The 9037-nt window shown below is 38.7% G+C and overlaps 1 long non-coding RNA gene across 1 annotated transcript; it reads right to left on the bottom strand.

Annotated features, from left to right (window-relative positions):
* Positions 1-5634: 5634 nt before the first annotated feature.
* LOC118560919 lies at positions 5635-8199 on the bottom strand. Its single transcript, XR_004929682.1, has 5 exons — positions 7969-8199; positions 7686-7799; positions 6579-6605; positions 6315-6488; positions 5635-6236 (listed from the first exon to the last, which is right to left on the bottom strand). It is a non-coding gene; the product is annotated as an uncharacterized LOC118560919 (long non-coding RNA).
* Between the last annotated feature and the right edge of the window lie 838 nt (positions 8200-9037).

Here is a 9037-nt window from a genome sequence, read left to right as displayed (position 1 = left end):
ACACAGCAGTTTGATTTGAACTTTACCGTGGTCCCACCACTGTTGCAAACAGGTAAAATCGCTCTTTCTCTGTCTAAAACCAGTCCAAAAATAACTCAGAGTTTCTTTAAAACTACGATCATAAGTTAAAACTGAGTTAAAATGCCAGTAAGCACTTTTAGGTAAAATGTTTCTAATAAAAACACTACCTAAAACCAGGGAATGATCCGTAAAACCTACTGGTAAAATCTGGCAAGTTTTAAACACGTTAAAATGGTGTTTAAAACAATAAAACCGGTCAAGACGAGCAAGTGAAATGTGGTTTTCTTTCATATGGGACCACGTGTACTGCCTGGAGCCTGTGTGCATCCTCCTCCATACGTCCACCAGGCCATGTGATGAGACCAGCTGCCGCAGGGCGCGCTGAGCTGCTACATGCGGCTCTGCATGGTTACGATCTACGGAATCGTCCTCCGTACAATTAAAATCCCCTCCTATAAAAACGTAATCCTCTGTCCCACAATCCCCCAACTTCTCCCCAATTTCTTTTAAAAAACGTGTTTTCTCTGCATTGGCACATGGAGCATAAATATTAATAAAAACAACATTAAAATGTTCAAAACCAGCTCGGACTAAAAGACATCGACCCTTAACAATGTGCTGTACTTCAATTGAATTAGGAGTAAAAGCCCTTGAAAAGAGGAAGCCTACTCCAGCACTCTGGGAGGTACCATGGCTTAAAATGACTTCACCCTTCCATTCCTTTTTCCATTCTGCCTCATTTGAAATATCGCTGTGTGTTTCCTGTAAATAAAGAACATTGATTTTTTTATTGTTCAGTACCTGGTAAACCATTTCTCGTTTAGCAGCCTCTCTGGCCCCATTGAGGTTTAGGGATGCTATTTTAAAAGGTATCCATTATGGGTAAAAAATTAAAAGCAGCACACCCAAAAACTATAAATAATAATATCAATACAATGTTGGTGTGTATCATTAGTTCAAAGTTGCTTTCTCACTTTACCCATTATCTTTTTCAGTCTAAAAATCTCTTGATCAGTGAGGCCTGATTCCTCCTGTTTCCTGACATAATATCTTGCTGAGGCATAGAACAGTTTTAAGTTTGGAAAGTAGCTTTCCACTTTGAGTCCCCTCAGCCCTTTGGTCTGTTGAATAAAGGACAAGAAAGATTCAACAGAATATCTGGATTCGTTTCCACCAACTTGCGAAAGTGATACTTCACTAGAGTCGGAAAACTCTTCTTCACTGTCACTACTATCAAGCTGTTCTTTTCTATCAGCAACCATCTTGCTGGACTGTTTGCTAGCCTGCTCAACAGCTACAACATTTTTTCTTTTGCTTCGCCTCTTTACCATGGCTGAAGCTTCCTGCTCCATCAGCTCCTCCGCCTCCCCCCTCCTTTCTTCTAAGTCTACTCTCAACAAAGTCCCTCCACTCTCAGCTTCCGCACCTCCATCTTCTTCCTGCACATCCTGCTTCCTGGCCCGGTCTCCACTCGCTAAATGTTCCTCCTCATCTGCCTCAGCTCTCTGCTCTGCACTCTGCTCACCCCCTTCCTCCACCCCACCGCCAACCGTGATCTGATCCCCTCCACCACTGCACACTGCAGTGCACCCATCTATCCCCACACACCCCGCAATCAGCGTCTTCTCTCCATTAGCACCTGGTTCCTCCACAACATCGAGAAGACAGCCCTCCGTGACACCGACAACGTCGGCTGTCAGGGGCTGTCCCTCGGCAGCGGTAGACACCCCTGCCACCTCAGGAGGTTCCTCCGCATCAGCGGCAGGCACCTCTGCAACCACGCTCTCCACCTGAGCAGCAGCAGAAGTACACCGCTCCTCTGTCTGAGGTGGGGCTGGTCCAGCCCTGTTTGGGCACATTCTAATAATATGCCCCTCTTGGCCACACCCGAAACATTTCAAATTAGAAGAGGTGGCAAACAAAACATATTCAAAATCATCTAGTTTTACATGGAACCTAACATTTAACTCCTCATCCTTCCTATTTAGGATCATGTAAAGCTGTCTCCTATGGGAGACAACATGTTTTAACAGTGGTGACTTGCATCCAGACAGCACCTTTTTAATTGGGGACACCACCTTCCCATGTCTGGACAACTCCCTAACTAAAAAATCATCACTAATGAAAGGTGGCACATTGGACAACATGATTTTTGTTGCTGGCAATGTGAGTGGCGACACCTGCAAAAACAAGCCATTAACTGAAATCCCGGCCTCAACCAGCTGTTGAGCCTGCTCTACCTTCTCAACAAACAAAACTACAGCCCCATTCATGCGGGCTGCGGACTTAATTGACCTATGTCCAATCACCTCCCCCACCGCTAAACAAACTTCCTCCACGCTGCACGGAGAGCCAGCACCCACCTTGATGCCATTTCTCCGTGTCAGCGTGGAGAAACCTCCCACACCCACCACCATGGTGCTAGCAGCTGCTAGCCACCCAGGCAGGCCTGACGGCCACGCCCCAAACAAAACCTGTGAACACTCAAACCAAGTAATCCCAAAAGTCAAATAAACCAATAATATAAACAGCACACCCAGTGAAACAGTGAAGAAAGCCAAAATATATGAAAAAAGGTACTTTCACTCTCACGCTCTCTCCCCTCTCCTTCATTCACACTCCTCTCACACAGAAGAAGAAAAAGAAGAAGAAGAAGAAGAAGAAGAATTAAACCACCATGGATTTTACCAGAAGTGACAGTAGATATGGCAATAATGGAAAAGAAACAAGATGAATCTTACATTGTAGATAGTTATTCAGTACAGTTACATTTAAACAATTATTATCAATATATTCACATTTATACACATGCATCAAAAATAAATGGAAAAATAGGAATAGCATTTGTAGTACCAGAATTCAATATAAGAATGGGAAAACGAATTACAGACGGATTATCAGTATACACAGGAGAAATGTTGGCAATATTATTAGCTTTACAATGGGTAGAAGACTTAAAACCATTAAAAATAGTCATTTGTTCAGATTCAAGTTCTGCATTATTAAGTTTAAAATATAATAAATCAGATAGTAGGATGGACATTTTATTAGAAATATTTCATATATTATTCAGAATACAAAATATGGGTTTAATAGTTATATTTGTGTGGGTTCCAGCGCATATTGGGGTAGAAGGATACGAGAAGGCAGATAAATTGGCAAAGAGGGCGATTCAAAAGCCTATTAATTTTACAGTGAAAATAAGTAAGTCTGAGGGGAAGAGCGTTATTAAAGAAAAACTGATAGAGAATGGCAAAAAAGGTGGGATAAAGGAAAAACAGAAAGATGGTTTTATAAAATTCAGAAGACAATAAGAGAAAGAAGAAATGGAAGATGAAATAGAAAGGAGGAGAGGGTTATAACAAGGTTGAGATTTGGGCATACAGGACTTAATTATACACTTTTTAAAATTCAAAAACATAATACTGGTAAATGTGATTATTGTGGAAAGTATGAAACAATAGAAAATGTTTTATTAGAATGTAATAAATATGAAAGAGAGAGAAGATATATGAGAAAAGAGTTTCCATGTATTAAGGAAAAGATAAATTTATTAGATATTGTGAGGAAGCATTTGGGGAGTAAACATATACAAATAGTTAATAAATATTTAAAGAGAACTAAATTATATAATAGAATTTGATTATAGAAGGTGTGAATTATATAAATGAGTAGAATACTAAGATGTATATATATATATATATATATATATATATATATATATATATATATATAGAGAGAGAGAGAGAGAGAGAGAGAGAGAGAGAGAGAGATAGATAATCCATCAAGAACCACACTCCATACAGTAGGTGGCGGTAATGCTGCTAAAAGTTTTTTGCCAACCGCCATTAAACACCAGACGAAGAAGAAGAAGAAGAAGAAGAAGATCTCCTTCATGTTCTTTGTCCTTGTGTTGCTGTGAGGCCAGAATCGGGAGTGTTGGTGAGGCTGAAAGAGAGCAGCAGCTGCTGCAGGTGATGAAGTCTGGAAAGAAGTCCAGCAGCTGGAGGCACAGCGGAGAAACTGGAGGGAAGCAGGAGCTCAAAGAGCGGCAGGACGCAGCAGAGGAGACACCAATGATGGGGGATATTTTCCAGCCCAGAGTTCTGCTGCACCCATCAGGTTTCAAGTACACCTCGCTGCAGCCTGCGGAAAGGGGGCGGGGACGGACCACTGTCAGTCTCATACCTTATATGGAAATGGGACCATTCCACTCCGGAAATTAAGGGGGCGCCAGTGACACTATTTCCTGTACCAGCCGTGTTATAATAATTATAATATTAATAACGCCATTTGTTTGCCAACCATAAATCAAATTAATATTTTAGAGACAAATGTACATTACATTTACAACACATTTATCCATCCACACCTATCCCTATAGTGGGATCGTTAGGGCTGCTGCGGTGGATCCTGGACAGATTCCCAGTCCATCGCAGATTAAGAAAACATCCATCCATCCATTTTCTGACCCACTTAATCCCTTATGGGGTCGCGGGGGTGGTTGGTGCCTATCTCCAGCGTTGAGTAAGAAAACAGATATAACCAAATACTTGCTAGTGCTGAAGTTCGAATAACAGATTTTGATGTTTGAATGGTACTCTTAAAATAAATAAATTCAAATCTAAAATATAATAGCCTTTGCCTTATTTAATAAGGACTAGATAGAAAAGAGGTTTGGTCGGTAAGACATTTAGACAACAATTTTGTCCAATTTAGTATGTCCATTTACAGTGCACTTTTGTTCTGTTATTTGCCAAATATTTCTCTTATTATTCACATTGTGAATACAATTTACAAACAAACCAAATGACTTTTGAACTTCTAACAAGTGGCATTCCGAAAACTAAGATATACTTCTTTGCAGGCGACCTGGCTCAACTATTATCATTGTTTACCATAATGTCTCATTGGAAACTTTTCTACATAAAACTGATTGGTGTCCCACTATTCCATTTAGAATTTCCACATCAATTCTACCAATTGCAATCGATTCATAAACTGCGCTCCAAATACCTTAAATATCCACTTTTTGCTAAACCAAAAGGGATTCATTTGAAACTTTAAATGTAGCTTCAACCTGGAAAGACTCACACAGAGATAGGTTTTAGAAAGTTTATTTGACAAGAAATAATCTTTGGCGCTCGGAATCCGTCAGTAGATATGGTGCTGGTAACCGGCAGAGAGAATGATCCGCTGTGGATGAGGGTTTTTTTTCTATATGAAAACCTTTTTGAATAAAGTCACTGGATACATAAGTTAAAACAATGTGTAAATTCTAACTATAACTATCTTCATCTTATCTGCTCAGCGAATCACTTGATCATGCACCTCTGTCCCAGCCTAACGGCGGCGGTCTCATCTCCTCCACCCTTCAAAAAGTCCGGCTTGATGTGTGCAATTGCTCCTCACCTGAGCTTTCCTCACCTCCATCTGGTCTCCACCTTTGTTCAGCATACATTAATCATATGTTTGCAATATGACTATGTAACCGAACAATGTTTTTCTCTGTGCTTGCTTTATTACAAAAAAAAAAAATCTAATTCTGACTGGTAAAACATAAACAACTTAGCTGTATGTCGGATTTGTAAAGAAAATTTCTATTGATTCCAGTCATTTTTCAAAGATTTTAGGAAACATTTTATTTAAACATATAAAATATTGCAAGTTATTAACTTTGATTGTATGTCAAATTTTTAAAACAAGATTATCAAAATGTTAAACAATGCTGTTACAGTATAGTTACAATAACTTTATTGGTTCTACTCTCTTTAGAACATCTTACAGCCACAATGTAACTTTTTCTGGAACCGACAATATTTCTATGAAAACTAAATGAATGAATGAGCTACAACAAAAAGAACATTCAAAAATTTACATAATATTGAAATAACTCAAAACGAATGACCGCACAAGTTAAAAGGCAAATGTGCTTCATCAGAAATGTTTTAAAATGGCATGTCACACACTCAAAAAAAAAAACGAACAATGTGTGACAACAGAAATATGGAAAACAACTGATTCATTCATTATTGACTTTCAGGGCAGCGTCCGGGTATGGCATCACAGTAGTAACGAGGGTACTCCCCTTCCATTTCTGGTGAAGCCCACACAGTCTTTATATGGCCGGTTGCAGGAAGAACACGTTTCGACCCCAAAAGGAATCCGATTTTCTGCTTTGAATGACTCTTAAAATTTATCCCAGTGGATCTCACCTGTTAATAAAAAATATATTTCACGTAGTTCAAATCTAATTTTGCATGTTTAAAGTAAAAATATTCAAAGGTCCTTACCATCCAGCCAAGCAAAGTGAGTCTTCTTCCCGGAAACTGGGTCAGACACAATGGCTTCAAAGCACTTGAAGGTCGATGCCAAGGTGTGTCTTGGCATGCCAGGGTGAGGTAAGCTGTGTCTCCCTGTGCTAGTACCACCTCCTGGAGAACAGCTTCAAGTCCATTCAAAGGCATCTGAAAATAAAAAAAATAAAAAAACAGGTGCATTGCAAGACAGTCATACCAGAAGAATAGCTATGACACGTGATTATGAGTGAATCTTACCTGTAAGATTGGCGATATCCTTTGCACCTGCATGGTGAAGAGCATTAAACGCTAGTTAATACTTTATATCGCTCAAGATCTTATCCTTTCCATCTCTAATGGTATAAAAAATGCTGTCCAAATAATTAATTTAATTTTTGTTTTAAATCATTTAGGGTTTTAGTGTCATTTGCACATTGTAAATTTAACTTTAACGTAAATTTAAGGACAAATCGTAATAGCTACTGACATAAAAGGAAAAGGTTAGTACTCATCAGGAAATATACAAATGATTGGTATAAAAAAGGCATGTTTGAAATTAATCACTGTAGATTTTTTAACTTTATTGTTACTGCTTTGTAGGATTTAACAATTAATTTTAGAAGTCACAATGGCTTCCAGTTAACAGATATATATTCTGCAAAAAATTAATTGAAATTGTAAAAGTGATATTGCTCAAACAGCCAAGGGCAGGTATTAACTAATTAGATTTACTCAATTATTCTGTAACGTTTGACAAAAAAAATAAAAAAATTAGGTCTATTTTTCCTTATGTTGTAATCTTGAGTAAATTTGTTGATACGCAACCCAATGCGTGTAATTTAACTGAATGAAGAACACATTTTAACCTATAAAAAAATAAAACACGATACACAGATAAATGTTGTTCATGGTAGGTTTCTTCTAACCTTAATTTGTTTTCTTGTAATAATATTTTTCATTTTGGTTAGAAAATGCCGAACAGTGTACATAACTTCATTTTTATTCATGTCTGCTAAAATAAATGGGCAATATTACATCGCACATTATGATCAGTAAAACAGGACTTAATAATAGCCATCTCACAAAATACTTTGTTACTCTTACTTGTGTGTTTTTTTGTTTTTGTTTTTTTGCACAGTTACTTATTAAAAATATATTGAAGCAGTGCTACTCGTTATTAGAGCATCACATCTGGGTACTACACCCACATATGATGACAGCTGTTAGTTTATAAAAAATATTTGACTTTCCAGAAATGTAACATTCATGTTCCAAAAACATATTTAAAAATAAAAGAAAAACACTTGAAAACTGATAAGCATGTAAAAAAAATATTTTATATTTTTCAAGTGTTACTTTACATACCGTTATGTTGAGCCATAGCAGCTTTTGCTATATGGTTCTGTACCTTGTGCGACTCATCGGCATTGTATGAGCAAGGGGGACATCAATATGTTGCAAATAGATAGATGCGTGGATCTGTGTAATTAAAATAACAAACAAATTCCATCTAATGGTGCCCTGCTACATGTTAGCCTTCGCTGTATAAATTACGAATTTCACTTGTCTACAGCTGTTAATTATATTTTAAACCTTATCTAAAAAATGATTTACTATGTGAAAACAAGTTTTAAGAAGGTAAAAATACCTTTTGCTGACTTCGTAGGTTTTGCATTATGGATCGTGTGCCGAACATCAGTGGAAGAACCTCTACTTCTTTTAATCGACTTTTCAACTCCGCTTCTTTAAGGTACTAGTGATAATGAAAATAGCGCCCCCTTCATTTCCGGAGTGCAATAATCCCATTTCCATATAAGGTATGGGACTGACAGTGGTCCGTCCCCGCCCCTTTCCGCAAGGCTGCAGCGAGGTCCTTCTCTCAGGTTTGGAGATTTCCTTCTTCATGCTAACTGTGTGGATGGAGCTAAAGTTTAGGAGCCGTTTTCAGCAGCTGATGGATTCCTCCTCTTCATCACAACTCGTTGTTCACGTTTTAAATTAACTTTGTTATATTATGACAGCCATTTATTTAGAGACATGGCAGACTGCATAGGGAGGTGCTGATGCTCGCTTAGCATGTAGCTTAGGAAAGCTAATGCTGGGCGCGCCCGTGGCGGAGCGGTTAGCGCGAATTATATTAGGAGTCCTCGACGCGGTCGGCCCGAGATCGACTCCGACCCGTGGCGCTTTGCCGCATGTCTCCCCCCCCCCCCCCCCCCCTTCCACCATCTTCCTGTAAGCTCACTGTCAATAAAACGCGTGCCACTACAGCCGCTAATGCTCTAGTGGCTTGGAAAAGCTAATGCTAGCTTAGCATGTAGCTTGGAAAAGCTAATGCTAGCTTAGCATGTAGCTTGGAAAAGCTAATGCTAGCTTATGTTGGTGAAGATTCTCAGTCATCCAGGTCATGGTCATTCCAAAAAAAGTAAAAAACAAGGCAACTGGACTTGTTATCCGTAGAAGTATCCGTTCTACTACGAATAACAAGTCCAGTTGTCTTGTTTTTTACTTTTTTTTGGAATAATGCTAGCTTAGCATGTAACACCGTTCAGCATCAAGGTTTTCTGCCTGCTGCGAATGTTCCTCCTAACAACGCTTTTTGGTTTATCTTGTTTAGAAAGAGGGTCGCGTGTTTTCTTTCGAACTGTATGGAGGACCAATCCTGCCAAAATTTAGACTACATACCGAAAGACATCAATGACTCACTTAAACAAATA

The sequence above is a fragment of the Fundulus heteroclitus genome, unplaced genomic scaffold (genome assembly GCF_011125445.2).
Source record: "Fundulus heteroclitus isolate FHET01 unplaced genomic scaffold, MU-UCD_Fhet_4.1 scaffold_512, whole genome shotgun sequence".
Classification (NCBI taxonomy): domain Eukaryota; kingdom Metazoa; phylum Chordata; class Actinopteri; order Cyprinodontiformes; family Fundulidae; genus Fundulus; species Fundulus heteroclitus.
Note: the sequence above shows the minus strand (reverse complement) of the source record. Positions and strands in the feature narration are given on the sequence as shown.